Source organism: Schistocerca nitens, chromosome 3, assembly GCF_023898315.1.
Source record: "Schistocerca nitens isolate TAMUIC-IGC-003100 chromosome 3, iqSchNite1.1, whole genome shotgun sequence".
Lineage (NCBI taxonomy): Eukaryota > Metazoa > Arthropoda > Insecta > Orthoptera > Acrididae > Schistocerca > Schistocerca nitens.
This window is the reverse complement of record NC_064616.1, coordinates 131151426-131167928: the sequence shown is the minus strand read 5'-3', so window position 1 is coordinate 131167928 and position 16503 is coordinate 131151426. Positions and strand designations below refer to the sequence as shown.

General features: G+C 39.4%; 1 long non-coding RNA gene across 2 annotated transcripts; it reads right to left on the bottom strand.

Annotated features, from left to right (window-relative positions):
* Nucleotides 1–4111: 4111 nt before the first annotated feature.
* On the bottom strand, nucleotides 4112–16263 carry LOC126249528 (uncharacterized). Of its 2 annotated transcripts, none has more exons than XR_007545606.1 (3): nucleotides 16240–16262; nucleotides 7536–7642; nucleotides 4112–6163 (listed from the first exon to the last, which is right to left on the bottom strand). It is a non-coding gene; the product is annotated as an uncharacterized LOC126249528 (long non-coding RNA). The 2 variants fall into 2 exon arrangements; XR_007545605.1 differs by having other exon boundaries at nucleotides 4128–6160; nucleotides 16240–16263.
* Between the last annotated feature and the right edge of the window lie 240 nt (nucleotides 16264–16503).

Genomic DNA, 16503 nt, shown 5'->3' with positions numbered 1-16503 from the left:
AAATTCGCAGGCTCATCAACGATACCAATTTTACTAGTGTCATGACTGTCACTGAAACATCGGCCTGGAACAGTTTTGTCGCTGTTGTAAAATGTTTTTTGGGCAATCATAAAGCTCCCAATTACGAGGAACTGGTCAAAAACATGCTCACTAACTTTCAAAACTTAGGAGCTAACATGAGCATAAAATTGCACTTCCTTCACAGCCACTTGGATCGATTTCCTCGTAATCTAGGTGATTTCAGTGAGGAACAAGGAGAGCGGTTCCATCAAGATATGAAAGGAATAGAGGAAAGATATAAAGGAAGATGGGACAGGCATATGATGGCAGATTATTGCTGGAATCTGCAACGTGACTGTTCTGAAGAGACCTATAAAAGGAAAGCGTGCAGGAAGCGGTTCGTCATGGACGGAAAATGATATAGAGAAACTTTTCAATTATGTTTTATACGTGGACAAATGCCTATCAGGTTTTCATAGAAGCTATTTATAAAGATTATTTTCTTTTTTCATTGTAGTTTGTAGCGCTCGTGTTCAGTATTAGCAATTTTTTTCTAATTTTTTGAATAAATCATGCATTATCTCAAAAACTAGAGCCAAACTGCATAAATGGTTGCTATATTCGTCCTCAGCACCACTAACCCATCCTAAAGCCACTCAAATATCCTTGGCAAGAAAATGAGTGTTGACCAGTGCTATTGGCTGTATCACCCTATATCCGTCATTCCGAATGCTTCAACTAGTCTAGCAAAATTGTGTAATCTGTGACAATTATAAGGATGTATCTATTCAAGCCACCTGTCCAAGGCATGAATGCAGAACACCAACCCCATAATCTAAACTAATTTCCCAGGAGGAAGAATATTCAACATTGCAATATACTGTCAACAATTATCTATGATTTTAAAATACTTGCAGGCACACAAAATCATCATTCGGATGTTTGGATCAGAATTTAAACTGCATTACTTTCAGCCAGAAAGTAAGTTACAAATGAGATTACACAATCTCAAAACAAAAGTTACATTCTTGAAACATGCTCCTATTACAAACTGCAAAACATGTGAACATTTTTTGCTGGCAGGGAGTGGGCATTTGTGGCCACTATCACTATCACATATGGGTACATAACACGCATCAAAATATTTGCGTAGGATGACATGTCCATTATCCAGTATGGGTTCTGGAGCTCCCTTGTAATTTCAGTTTTTACCACGAACGATTCACCAAATATATAAAAATTCAATAAATATAGTGCATACATAAACATCAAGTAATGCCATATCTCAAACTGTTGCCACAACTTTTAACTAACAACCAAAGTATCACTTTCCAATTTAGCCTAGAACTCCGTCCACTCCACAGATCAGTCTTTCACCACATCCAAGATTTCAGGGTGTGGTGGGGTCCATTACCTCACTCTACCTCCTTTTAATTCACTGCAGTTTTGTTTAAATAGGGAAGTCTGTCTCAGAACCTGCCTTTCAGTAATTGCATTCATTTACAGTTGCGAACTTTCCAAGTGAGCACTGAATCACGAGGACTTCATCGCAGAGACATGTATCAGTTCGGCCAGTAGCCCAGTGATACCGTAGACATCTATTGGTTTGCTCTGTACTAGAGCATCCCCATCGCTGCTAGCCCTAGACGCCTGTGCCGCCGGCTGCCATGGACATTATTTTAACGGCACGAGTACAGTCAGTGGGACCCACCTGCTCTCACAGAGGCAGACAGGCAGCCAGCCCGTGTGTGTGTGTGTGTGTGTGTGTGTGTGTGTGTGTGTGTGTGTGTGTGTGTGTGTGAGAGAGAGAGAGAGAGAGAGAGAGAGAGAGAGAGCAAAAATCTGTGTGACCAAGGTATTGTCATGTAATCAATGAAGCACTGTCTGGGAAAGGAGGTAAGTGAAAGGAAGACGGGGATTCAAGGAAACAGAATGAGGAACTATTAATGTTTTCTTGAAGTTGTTATCAGGTGTATGAAGAAGGTGCTCCGGAAGCGTAAAAAGGAATCTATCCTTCTGTGTACCAGAACCGTGCACCGCGTCACATTTACCCGCTCGAGCTCGCCTGCAGCCGACGAGCTCGCCTGCAGCCGACCGCTCCGTGCTGTTGCCCGCACAGCGGGTAATCGAGCTCTACTGCACCCGGAACAGAGGGCGCAAGCCGCGATGTGCCGTCGAGGCCCGCGGCTCTATGGGGTACCCAGCGAGCTCGAGAGTTAACAGGGCCCGCAGCAACAGCGGCAGGGACAGCGCCGGGAATGGGGGGGATGCAGGCAGTTCGGTGCAAGACACTGAAGGGATCAGGGCGCAAGCACATCGTAATTGTCGTGGGCATCTTGATAGAGCTTATCGGTTTTTAAAACATTATCATTATTATGTTAGAAAAACATACCGAACAGGAAATATCCTCCCAACTTCCAAAAATTAGAAAACGTGAGGAAGAGAAGAAACAAGTTTCCTTGAAACTGGTGGAGGGAGCCTACACTTGTTTGAAGAAATTAGGAGATAGGGTGGTATGGCAAAACTTTACACAGATTGTAGATTATGAAAATAAATCAGTAGGCTATGCAGAGTGTAGTGCCTGCCGTAAGTTATTAGCTTTCTGTGATGGCACTACCAGTACCCTGTAGCGACATCTGAATACGTGCAACGCTTCTCTGAATACTCGTGTCAACAGGAGTAGCAACCTTCCAGCATCAGCAAAATCTGTTGTTCTGGAAAAGTGTGTAAGAACGTGTGCAAGAGACCTGCGGTCTTTCAGCACAGTTGCAGGAGAGGGGTTTAACGACCTTGCACAGACACTGTTAGAAATAGGAGCCCAGTACCCCACTACAAGTGCAACAAACGTGCTTCCTCATCCTTCAACAGTTTCTATAAATGTAAAAAAAGTAGCAGACGAATACCGTGTGGGTATGCTCCCTCATGTATTGCAGGACATGGAGGATGGTACATGTTCATGTACGACTGATAAGTGGACAGATGCGTATACTAAAACCCATTACTTGACCGTTACCTCATATTAAATCTCACGAGAGTTGCAGTGGAAAAATAAGGTTCTGTTCGTTGCAGAGTTCCCGTCTGACATGGAGAAAAGTGCTACAAATATACGGGAGGAAATCTAAACTAACATGAGCAACCTAGGGATATTTGCAAGTTATTTGTCGAAAGTTACGTTTGTTACTGATCAGGGGGCGAATATGAAAAAGGCACTTGAGACGTATTGTCGCCTTCCATGAAACATTTCACTGCGTTCTGCGCCACACCTTTGAGGACAAATGGTTGAAGGAACATTGTCCCGATGTTTACGCATTGTTGGAAGCAACAAAAAATGTTGTAACTTATTTAAAAAGGAGTGGCCATATGAAAGACTCGAGGCTTAAGTTTACCGTAAAGCAACAAGTTGATACTCGCTGGAATACTTTGTGTGTCATGGTCAAATCTGTAATTACGCAGCATGAACAAATTGCTGAAGTTTTATATGAATTCGGGAAAATACACTTGTCTGAGAACTGGAATTACCGGATAGTTGACAAATTAATTCAGTTTCTCGAGATATTCCAAGATGCTACAAAGGCTATGGAAGCTGACTGGTCCGACGTTGCAGCTGCTTGTGCCATGGGTGTACCAGCTACAAGAACACTGTGCTGAGAATGCGGCAGACTGTGAGGTAAGCACTCCCATACTCTTTAAAACGATTTTGTTATAAACAAATAAAATTTAAAGTCTTGGTTATAAATCTTAAACATCCAGAGTTGAATAAGATATTTAAAGAAGACGGTGTGGCTCAATATGATCAATCATTTGCGGGAAGTAGCAATGCTGAAAGCACGCACACAGAAACTCTTAAGAGAAAAAATGGAAATAAAGCCAGAGCATTTGATTGCAACATTTCTAGTACCACAGGCGCGACATCTGTACCAACTGAGAGAGAAGAAGTTTATACCGCAGTACTTTCCAGATGTGCTGCACTTTAAGGTAAATGTGGTGTTATGTAGGTCTGCTAAATAAATAATTTATCATGCCCTGAAGAAAAGTTGTGAAAAATGCATCAATTTTATTAACAGCTACCTCCATGTAGTCATGTATTATTTGCAGAATGTCACACAGAGGACGGAGCCTTGCCATCAACATCTTCAAAACGTGCAAAGTGTCTTCACATCGTGGGCGGAGGAGGAGGAAACTGTCGATGAGGTTTCCATGTATCTCTTAATGGAGAAACCAGACAAAGAGCAGTCACTTCTGGAGTGGTGGAAATCGAGAACAACAAAGTATCCCAGACTGTCGCAAGCAGCATGATAAGTCCTTTGTACACCTGCCTCTAGTGAGAGGGTATTTAGTAGAGCTGGATTTGTTATTACCGATAAACGTAATGGAATATCTACAGAAAATGTGAATGACCTGCTTGTGGTGCACTGCAACAGCATTGTAAGTTTCACATAGGTTTCCATAACATCTTATTTTCGTTACCACAAATCTCTAATGTCTTAATTGCTTGTTTCAGGAATGAATTCAGCCAGAAGGTCGTTATAGCATTACAAGAAGAATGTTGCTTTATTTACATGAAAAAAGAAAATTTCCAATAAACTTCGTTTGTCTTTACTGCCTGCAGTTTTTGTTCCTTCATTGTTTTAACTTTAACAAATACATTCGCATCCAATTGATAATTTCGTGGCTCTATCGTACAGCTGTGATGTCATTTTTGCAGATACCTTGGAGCAGTGGTTCCTAAACGTTTGGTGATGTGACACCCCGTCACAGAAATCTGATATCTGTGAACTCACACCTTATAAAAAAGTACTTAGTGTGACATACAAGTAACGGAATTCCAAGGAAATGTTTAAAATCCCTAGTGCTTTTTTATGGTTTACATTTCAGTTGTGTCACATCAAGAGGGGTACGTCTAGTATGCAATATTAAAATATTTTACGCTTTTCTCCTGGCCTATAAGATTTTATTATGGAATTAACTGGCTAAACCCTTTCTTCGAATTTATTGAGAAGGATCCGTCTGCTTTGAATGGCACAAAAGTTTCAAGACAGGAATCACAGAATTCAAGACAATTTCTGGTTACTTTCGCCAAAAAGGTTGTTTCTCTACTTATTTTTTATATAAGTGTAAGATGGAAAAGCCTTTACAGACAAATGTTTGGATGAGGCAGGTATCTCGTTACTGCTTTATTTGGTACAGTTGGGATTTTCGCCTTTCAGTTTCACTAGGTACTTATCCGTGACAAAGATTTATAACATTTCTGTCATTTACAGTGACTGAAAGTTTCCGGGAGCTGCTCATTTTAATTTACTGTATATGTGAATTCGAAAATTGTCTTTTCTACAAGATTTCAAATCCAGCTCTTGTTACTAGACACAACAGAAAAATAATCTCTGAAAGTTTTTCCATTGTGTTCTTGATATTTTCATCCAAAGAAGGATGAATTTGTTTGTAGGAAATCGTGTAGGATGTCAAAGCACTGAACTTTATTGGAATTTAAAAATATTTCCCAAACTGCAACATTTTTAATGAACTATTCGAAACAGTGTTTGTGTTTGAGCCCTGAAATAACACATTTAAACCGGAGATTTTTAAGACAATGTGCCAAATTAGCCAAGTCTTAAGTCAGACTGTCTTGAGGAAGCTGTAACTGGCAAGAAAAAGATGAACTTATTTCAGAAAAAGATCAGTTCTTCCGAGAGATACACAGCTATCTTCCATATCTGTCAATAAAAAGTTTTAAATATTGGCCCTTTCCTCGTTATGTATTGAAAAATTCGATTATTAGTTTTTTTTTTTATGACAAGTGTGTAACAATATACTGGTTTACCAACTACAAGCAACACAGCAGATTTAAGGAATCACGCTGTTCCAGGCATTACAGTTAATTTTCTATAAGATCAGAGGTGAAGTTGCGTGTCGGTACATAATGTGCAGAAGAAGAAAACTACTTGCTGACTGTCACAAAGATGTCAGTCGCATCTGCAGCAGTGCAGTGGCTGGCGGGTGTGAGACTTGACAGACAGCCAAGCCTCACAAGCATCCGTGCGGGCCCGGGCAGTCCGGCGGGACTCGGTGAGGCTCGACTGGCTGGCCGGGTAGCGAGAGACGGGGCCCGCCCGGCAGCCATGGCTACGTTCCCGGGCAGGCCGCACAGACTCGATGCACGCCTCTGCTGTGCACAACACTAATTCTTGTCTCTCACAATGTTAGAATGATGATGAATTCAAGCATGTGACAATCACAAAATGACATTCGAGGACCTTGAAACAAGCGCACATACAAACAGTATTGAAGGCATTTGGACCTCCACAAGGAGACTGCTATAAGGGACTACAGAGTGTTGTTATAAACAAGTCCAACAGTTATTTGTTTGAGTATATGTGGCATATTTGTTTATGCACTTTGTGAATCTGTAGTAACAGTACACAAGTCATAATATAATAACTTGTTTTCAAAAAACCTGGTGTTATCATATTTACTTTTCTGGTATTCCTCAGCTGTGTCTATGTTGTTATTTTCCTGGAGATGTCATCCACCTCTGCCACTAAATATGATTTTGCATAAAAACTGGACCTTTCTTTGTTCGACTGGACATTGTATTTAGTTGAATAAACAGACCACATTTCTAATAATATAATAATGATAAAACCTGGTGTTAAATAATATATTACATGTTTGAGCATATGTGAATTACTGTAGAAAATTCAATTTCATTTTACTATGATACATATTGTGCTAAAGGGCATTATTATGTTAAAACACAATATTTCTTTCTCCCAGAACTGAAACTAAAAATAATGTTGCCAGTAGCTACACAATTCAGCTGAGTTGCTATCTTTGCTTACCACGATCACTAGCGATAGGTGTTAACCGACACACAGTTCAAGATAATAGCACGGATAACTATTGGTGAAGCCTTACTGGAATACCAATAATGAAAACAGAAGCACAGAAAAGAGTATAAAACTACACGAAAACTTTTTTCATTTCAAATTACATGAACCTGTATAATAAATTCATCTGAACAAATGCTGGAAAAAAAAATCACTTAAACCCAGCATTTTTAAAAATATACTTCACAGAAATGCATACCGTAACATTGTAAGAAAATCAAAATTGCACAACAGCCCTACCCCAATGAGAGTGACTGCCTTAACCACGCAGCACCTATTGGGGTAATGTGTACCCATTGCATCACTGTGTTGCAAAGACAGTAGTGATACGTTCAGAGAATCTAGACTCGTGCAGAAAATATCACATATTGTGGACAGATTCTTGTTCGACAATTTACCACATAGTGAACTATAACAGAATTAAAAAAAAATTAAGATAATGCTCAACAGTCCTTTTCAACAAACTGAAGGTATTTTACAGTTTCTTCTAGTATATTTCATTGATTTCAATACACTGGCAATTGAGATAGTGGACTGATTATATGATTTATAAACTCAGCGGTCTACTCACAACTGTGGCAGATTTGGCAGGTGTTTGACAGAAACTCATGTTCTGTGTGTTACCCGAGTCATGTCATAGCATAGCAATACCTGTCACTGCAGCTGATGTTCGTGTTGGGAATGAGGTTCATGAAGCACAGTGAGGATGCAACCTCAGAGCTGCCAGATGTCACCTGGTGGCAGAAGTAGTGGACCAGCTGTAACAAATGATACCATATAGTACATAAGAAGTTCCATGAACTTACATTATGTGAAACGTAATCTTTCTGAGGTATTACAGAAGAACTGCTATGATGGGGAGACTAACAAACTTGGGTCAAGGAAGACAAAATGGCCTTTCTGCTGACTAATGATACGCACAGTAACAGATCTATCTTCACTCAAGCAGAGTTGCAGCATTATACTATAACTCAGTGGATTACTTCCATTTCCTGTCTTAACGGTATGTATTGGAGTCTCCTGTGCAACTTTCCAGTCTTTAGGTATGGATCTTTTGTTAAGCAAGTGTTTGTGTAATTGCTAAACATTAAGCCTTTGCACCAGCTTACTCTGAAAGAGTCCTAATTGATATTGCAATATGGTCCAGAAGATTACTGTAGTACGATCATAATGTCCATATGCAGACAATTGCATGGATTTTAATAAAACAGGGCAAATAGAAAACACACAAAAGAAGGGAAAATCGTAAGAAAAATACAAGGTCCAAAAAAACAGTATGGTGAATATTGAAACACAATGAATGGAGATCTGTACACGAAAACAGAACAACTAAATATCACAATGACAGAAAACACGATATGCGAAAGAATTTTTTAACATATCAACTGAATAAAGTCTCCCTGGTGTAAGTAGATCTAACAAGGGAACCTCCCCATCGCAACCCCCTCAGATTCAGTTATAAGTTGGCATAGTGGATAGGCCTTGAAAAACGGAACACAGATCAATCGAGAAAACAGGAAGAAGTTATGTGGAACTATGAAAAAAATAAGCAAAATATACAAACTGAGTAGTCCATGCGCAACATAGGCAACATCAAGGAGACTGTGAGCGAAAGAGCGCCGTGGTCCCGTGGTTAGCGTTAGCGGCTGCGGAACGAGAGGTCCTTGGTTAAGTCCTCCCTCGAGTGAAAAGTTTACTTTTTTTTATCTTCGAAAAGTTATGATCTGTCCGTTCGTTCATTGACGTCTCTATTCACTGTAATAAGTTTAGCGTCTGTGTTTTGCGACCGCACCGCAAAACCGTGCGATTAGTAGACGAAAGGACATGCCTCTCCAATGGGAACTGAAAACATTGGATTGCAAGGTCATAGATCAACCGATCTCCTCCACAGGAAAACACGTCAGATATATTCTATACGACACTGGTGACAGCATGTGCGTCACATGACAGGAATATGTTGTTGACCCACCTAACTTGTACACTTGGCGAATGGGTAAAAAGATTCTTCTACCTCGCCCGATTTAGGTTTTCTTGTGGATGTGATAATCACTCCCAAAATAGTGATGAAACATAACGGACGATCAGATAATTGTCTGAAAATAAAAAATAAAATTTTTCACTCGAGGGAAAACTTGAACCAAGGACCTCTCGTGCCGCAGCCGCTCACGCTAACCACGGCGCTCCTTAGCCCACAGTCTCCTTGATGTTGCCTATGTTGTACATGGACTACTCAGTTTGTATATTTTGCTTATTTTTTTCATAGTTCCACACAACTTCTTCCTCTTTTCTCGATTGATCTGTGTTCCATTTTTCAAGGCCTATCCACTGTGGCAACTTATAACTAAATCTGAGGGGGGTGCGATGGGGAGGTTCCCTTGTAAGAAGTGTGATCTGAAAGAAAAAAAAGAGTGAGGATTCTGCTCAGACATATATTCCAAAAGAACATTTTACATTCCTATGCTCACAGAGAAATAAATAAAACTGAAGCACAGTGGTCAGAAGTTTTGAAAAACCAGCACCTGAATGAATAAAAATTACTGAAAAAAAAAAAAAAACAGAAGTCGAATCGTGATCCACAGCAGTAACAAATGTAGTAAAAGTGAAATGTGAGCGTACTCGACACACGACCCTATATTCATACCTAGCAAGGCACCATCAACAACCCAATTCTAGTGATACGCTCAGGCAGAACAAACGCACTGCAATGTACCAAGATTTCTTTATCATATCAGTTCTTGTTATATAAGTAGGCTGCGTGAGTCAAGGCCTTTTCACATTTTATAGCACAGATTGTCAAAAGATTTCCAATGCATTTCAAATGGTAGCATTTATGCATATCATCAAATAAAGAAAGCTTTGATATTGACAGCTGTGTGGGGAGAGCGACAACATTGTGTGGTAAGATCAGAAGTTGGCATATTTTTGCCACGCTCACTCCTGCTTCATGTTCTAGTGTATTATTACTGTTTGTATCATTGGTAGCATTAGGTTCGTTTGAGCAGTTACCAGAAAGCGCCAGACAACAGGCTGTACTGCGCATGCACAGCTACGATGACGTAGGCAGCCCATGCTTGGTGCTTACTCTGCTCATACGCTTTTCGTTGTATTTCTGGTGGAATTTAGTGTGTGGTGGGGCATCACGTGACCATGTGCAGCCCTGCGGCATGTTAAGATGACATACTGAGTTGTACTTAGAGCAATTGTTTTATCATATCCCACACAGATAAAGGATGCAAATAAGGAAGCAGTTCTTGGCAAAATATCATTTCGAAATTAGACTCCACAGCTCGAAGTACCATGAAATTTTGGGAAGGGGTGACCCTGACAGATTTTTTTAAAAATTCGTACTCTGCAATATTGTTATGTAGCATTTCCAACAGGTTTACATCTACACAGCACTGCAAAAAGCTAGTAGGATGGAATACAAATTTCCTGAAAAATAAATAAATAAATAAATAAAATAATAATAATTAAAAAAATAATAAAAAAATCAGACAGTTTGTTGTGTAGCTGCGACGCAAAGAAACTGTACAACTGACAGATTAATTCTACTCTAGGAATATATATGAAGCCATGTTGGGAGTTAAAACGATAAAACACGGTATGCTGCCAGTCTAAAATTTAGCATAGAATGGCATTCTATAAATTTAAGACGTAAACAAATTAAGAAATAACTTCAGGCCTAGAAGAAGTGCCTTGTGATTGAAAAACACTTTCACAGAAGGCAGATTTGTAAAATTCTGCTACAGCTGTTATTATATTTGAAACCAAATATTTAGTTCAAAACTAATGACCAAATTTGCCTACTTAGTCAGCTTCAAATCAATGTTTACGATATGTGTATGTATATAGCATTAACAGCTCTTACAGTGTCAAAAGGAACAGAACATCAGACTACTCCAGCAACATTGGAATTTCATAAACCATATTAAAATGCTTCATTCCGCTTTGCACATTTCTATGTCCAGATGCACTCTGAAGTACCTGATATTCAGCTTTTCATGATACTAATTTTCTTGGAGGTCCAGTACTGTATTCTCATGTTTGGTTCTTTATTATGGTGTAACATCATTCATCCCAGAAAATGAAAATTTGCACTTTAAATTGAACGAGGTTGAAAGTAGCCAATAGTGCGGAATGAAACACTTCGTTTCAAATAAAGTAACTGCCTCAGCAGAATTAAATTAACAGAAGCAAATTTCTCTATAAAACAGGCAGCAATAGCTTAATTAAGACATTAATGGTTGATTGTTAATAACATGGAAATAATAGAAAATCAGAAAGTTTAAACTACTAACTTATTTTGGTCTCTCATGGTTATGAGAATGTATATTAGTTCACTTGATAGCTCCCAGCCACAGAAATCTGTTTTGATTTCATTTGACGTGGGAGCTGTAAACGAAGACACGAAACATATACACGGGTCACATGGGGAAGGACCCCTCCCCCGCCCCCCACTATAACTCAGCTTGCTCTGCGCATGCACAAATCTGGCAGCTTGGGCGTGCCAGAAAAATTTTTCCGGGTAGCTTCTGGCTACTTGCTGCTACTGCTCATACAGCAAACAGCCACGCTTCAAGTAGCCAGAAGCGGGAGGAAGGCACTGCTCATACGCGAATTCAGCTCTGCGCATGCGCACGAACCCACTGGCAACTGCTTATACGAGTCTATTGTTTTTATGACAGGAGGACCTTGATATTTTCTCTGCTAGTTTTCCCTCCAAAAGAGGCTAAATATCCGAAAACACTTATTTTTGTTTTATAATACATGGACAAAGGAAAAACTTGCACTGTGTGCAAATAAAAATACATGCAGAGAAAAAGTTTCAATAAAAACCTGATTTTGACAGTGAAAGTCAGCTCTATCGAAGGAAAAACATACAGCTATTTTAGACATTATTTGGTACCCAGAAATATAATAATGCACAATAGGCAAAGTAAAAAAAGCCTCTTATGTATTGTCTTCTAACTATTGTTTGGTACCTTTATGTTTACTCTAGTAAGCAAATGCTGTTTATTTGATATGTTTGGAGGACACCTTTGCTATTCCTTCACTTATCAGCACTGCAGAAAATTTACCTACAACCTTTGTCAAGCGCATGCATTATGAAAATCAGCCATTATTAAGGTTTGTTACTGCTAAATCCCTAATTCTGATACTATATTCTAACTTTGTATATCACAAACAGTATTCCAAAACTTCACTTTCATCATTCAATACTCAGCTAAGCGAAGACAATATGTCTAGGGCAGAACACGCGATAATTTGATGGTGGCATCTCCTTTCATTCCAATTACATCCAATGTGATTCAACCTTAATACCACAAAAACAGTCCCACTGAATTAGCCAAACAATTACTTCACACATCACATCGAACTAATTACAAAGTGACAGGAGGCAAAATTCCAAATGCTGCATATATAACATTTAAAAGGAAATGAAAACAGCTATTCTGCAGCTTTTGTGAACATTAGTTCCTTCCTTAGCAAGGTAAGGTTGGGAAAGAAGAGCAGCTCAGTCAGAGGAAAGGAAACTACCTCCTGTGGGGATGACAGAATAAGAGTTACAACACACATGATCGCTTGAGAGCATAGTCTCTGTAGTCTTTATGTACTGCGAATGATTGTGACATTGGCAGTGTCATCAAAGCTGATGGCTAGTGTCTTATTAGCTACTTCCAGTGTACTGTACTAAAAAAAGTTTGCATGATCACTGAAACAAAATAAGGCAATTTATTCTACAAGGATTTTAGATGGCAAACTGCTGTGGTAAAGCCTACGTTTAATCACAGAACTAGTAACAAACCACACTGTACAGAGATGTGACATTGGAGGGGAACAGAATAACAACGTTAAAGTTTTGTTGTTACCCTTAAAATGGGGAAAATAAAATTGGCCTCTTTAAAGTCATTGGTCTATCTTCAACTGCTACTATCAATTTTAGGCTTGTATAAATAATTTTTAGCTTGTGTCTGATTGCATGCAATTTAATAGATAAGCCTGCAATTTTCATTTTAACAGACACATTTCCCCTTAATTTACTAAGGCATCTTGACTGACACCTACTACCACTGAAGATGCCTCAATAAATTGATTGGAAATGGGTCACACAAAATGAGAAATTCATTTAAGCCACGTCTCCGCAATATCCTTTCTTTCAGGAGTGCTAGTTCTGCAAGGTTAGCAGGAGAGCTTCTGTAAAGTTTGGAAGGTAGGAGACGAGGTACTGGCAGCAGTAAAGCTGTGAGGACAGGACGTGAGTCGTGCTTGGGTAGCTCAGTTGGTAGAGCGCTTGCCCACGAGAGGCAAAGATCCTGAGTTCGAGTCTCGGTCCGGCACACAGTTTTAATCTGACAGGAAGTTTCCATTAGCTGTAAGTCTTTCACTGCACACAAACTTCACTTTCCTCCATGAAAAGCTCTCAATTAAAAACAGAAGTCTCACTGAAGATTAGGAAATGGCACTATGTTTATGTACATTTGAGCTGCTTACCTGTGGTGTATTATAATGAGAAATCTTACATCATTGGATGAATAAATGAAGAGGAAAGTAGGAAGACTAAATAGTGGCAATTTTCAGTCTCTACTACACATTGTGAACTTTTGTCACCCTCCAGGAATTCCCCACTAGGGGTCTACATAACAAGCGGTATTTAATGTAACCAAGAGTGTCATCAGTAACGGAGATAGCTGTACCAGTCTCAGAAACTATTTCTGATGTATAACAACATTACATTTTTAGAACGTTAATTTATTAAACATACAAAATTCAAGTTAGTACTCGACAAGAAACAGATCCCAAGGGAGACTTGGTTCAACCACGTAAGAGCTCAATTCCTAATTCTGATACTATATTCTAACTTTGTATATCACAAACAGTATTCCAAAACTTCACTTTCATCATTCAATACTCAGCTAAGCGAAGACAATATGTCTAGGGCAGAACACGCGATAATTTGATGGTGGCATCTCCTTTCATTCCAATTACATCCAATGTGATTCAACCTTAATACCACAAAAACAGTCCCACTGAATTAGCCAAACAATTACTTCACACATCACATCGAACTAATTACAAAGTGACAGGAGGCAAAATTCCAAATGCTGCATATATAACATTTAAAAGGAAATGAAAACAGCTATTCTGCAGCTTTTGTGAACATTAGTTCCTTCCTTAGCAAGGTAAGGTTGGGAAAGAAGAGCAGCTCAGTCAGAGGAAAGGAAACTACCTCCTGTGGGGATGACAGAATAAGAGTTACAACACACATGATCGCTTGAGAGCATAGTCTCTGTAGTCTTTATGTACTGCGAATGATTGTGACATTGGCAGTGTCATCAAAGCTGATGGCTAGTGTCTTATTAGCTACTTCCAGTGTACTGTACTAAAAAAAGTTTGCATGATCACTGAAACAAAATAAGGCAATTTATTCTACAAGGATTTTAGATGGCAAACTGCTGTGGTAAAGCCTACGTTTAATCACAGAACTAGTAACAAACCACACTGTACAGAGATGTGACATTGGAGGGGAACAGAATAACAACGTTAAAGTTTTGTTGTTACCCTTAAAATGGGGAAAATAAAATTGGCCTCTTTAAAGTCATTGGTCTATCTTCAACTGCTACTATCAATTTTAGGCTTGTATAAATAATTTTTAGCTTGTGTCTGATTGCATGCAATTTAATAGATAAGCCTGCAATTTTCATTTTAACAGACACATTTCCCCTTAATTTACTAAGGCATCTTGACTGACACCTACTACCACTGAAGATGCCTCAATAAATTGATTGGAAATGGGTCACACAAAATGAGAAATTCATTTAAGCCACGTCTCCGCAATATCCTTTCTTTCAGGAGTGCTAGTTCTGCAAGGTTAGCAGGAGAGCTTCTGTAAAGTTTGGAAGGTAGGAGACGAGGTACTGGCAGCAGTAAAGCTGTGAGGACAGGACGTGAGTCGTGCTTGGGTAGCTCAGTTGGTAGAGCGCTTGCCCACGAGAGGCAAAGATCCTGAGTTCGAGTCTCGGTCCGGCACACAGTTTTAATCTGACAGGAAGTTTCCATTAGCTGTAAGTCTTTCACTGCACACAAACTTCACTTTCCTCCATGAAAAGCTCTCAATTAAAAACAGAAGTCTCACTGAAGATTAGGAAATGGCACTATGTTTATGTACATTTGAGCTGCTTACCTGTGGTGTATTATAATGAGAAATCTTACATCATTGGATGAATAAATGAAGAGGAAAGTAGGAAGACTAAATAGTGGCAATTTTCAGTCTCTACTACACATTGTGAACTTTTGTCACCCTCCAGGAATTCCCCACTAGGGGTCTACATAACAAGCGGTATTTAATGTAACCAAGAGTGTCATCAGTAACGGAGATAGCTGTACCAGTCTCAGAAACTATTTCTGATGTATAACAACATTACATTTTTAGAACGTTAATTTATTAAACATACAAAATTCAAGTTAGTACTCGACAAGAAACAGATCCCAAGGGAGACTTGGTTCAACCACGTAAGAGCTCAATTCTCCCCCCCCCCCCCCCCCCCCCATATTCACTGCTTCAAATTTTTACATAGACCTTAACCCTGCATGTCTTATTTCATCTTTAATGTATAGCCAAGGATGATAAAGAAACTGACCATTCTTGCCGCAAAAATCGAGGTCCGTCAACAAAGGCTATGCTCCATAATTTTCGAGCAAAACTAACTGTGGCAGCTTATTTGCAAATTTCGCCTTTCGTATACCGAAAACAAAAAGTGGTTCACTTCCAGAACAGAAACATTCTGATCCGGAATCAGACAACGTGGTACTGTTTACCAATACGCAAATAACTATTTATTTTGGAGAACACAAATATAATTTATTCGACCAAGTCTTTTGTGGTCTACCTTACAAGAAGAATGGGCTTTTGACACTACGATAACTGCATCTATAACAAAAACGTTCATATTACATTCACGTCAAATGTTTTCCTTTTTAACCAACACCTAAAGGTGAATGATGTGCCTATATTTCACACGAAGTCACATAAAAATTTAGTTGCGTAATTACTCAACGGCATTGTCTACGATACAGCGTTTCACAATATACGTTTACGTCCACGGCTGGCTTTTCTCCCTTCGTTTTTATACTGTAGTCTGAGGCATCTATAAGCCTTGGCTCAGTGTGTTATGAGATTAGCTACATAACCCACAGTTTTATTATTCAGCTTCAAATTCTGGCTACTCCGTTACGACACACTACCTTAACGAGAACAAAAACATCTTCCAAAGTAATTCATTCAGTCCTGCTCAAGACAACCACCACCAACCCGAAAACTAAATGTCAAATATGGCGGTATAAAATCAATACATACTGTGGTTCGCATCTTCCCTGCAGCGTGGTTAGAGACTGACTATATCGGCATTCGGCCTATCGGGTTCGGTCAAACAAAACACACGCCGCCAAGGGATTTGTACTCATACCACGTGACCACATCGGGCTCGTGACAGCCTATGAGAACAAAGTAAACATCGCAAACAAAATAAACGCTACGGCGCCAAACTAAATATCACGAACGGATGTTACAGGATCCAGAAAGCGCTATTTATCTTGGAAACAACTATGCAATATACCGAGC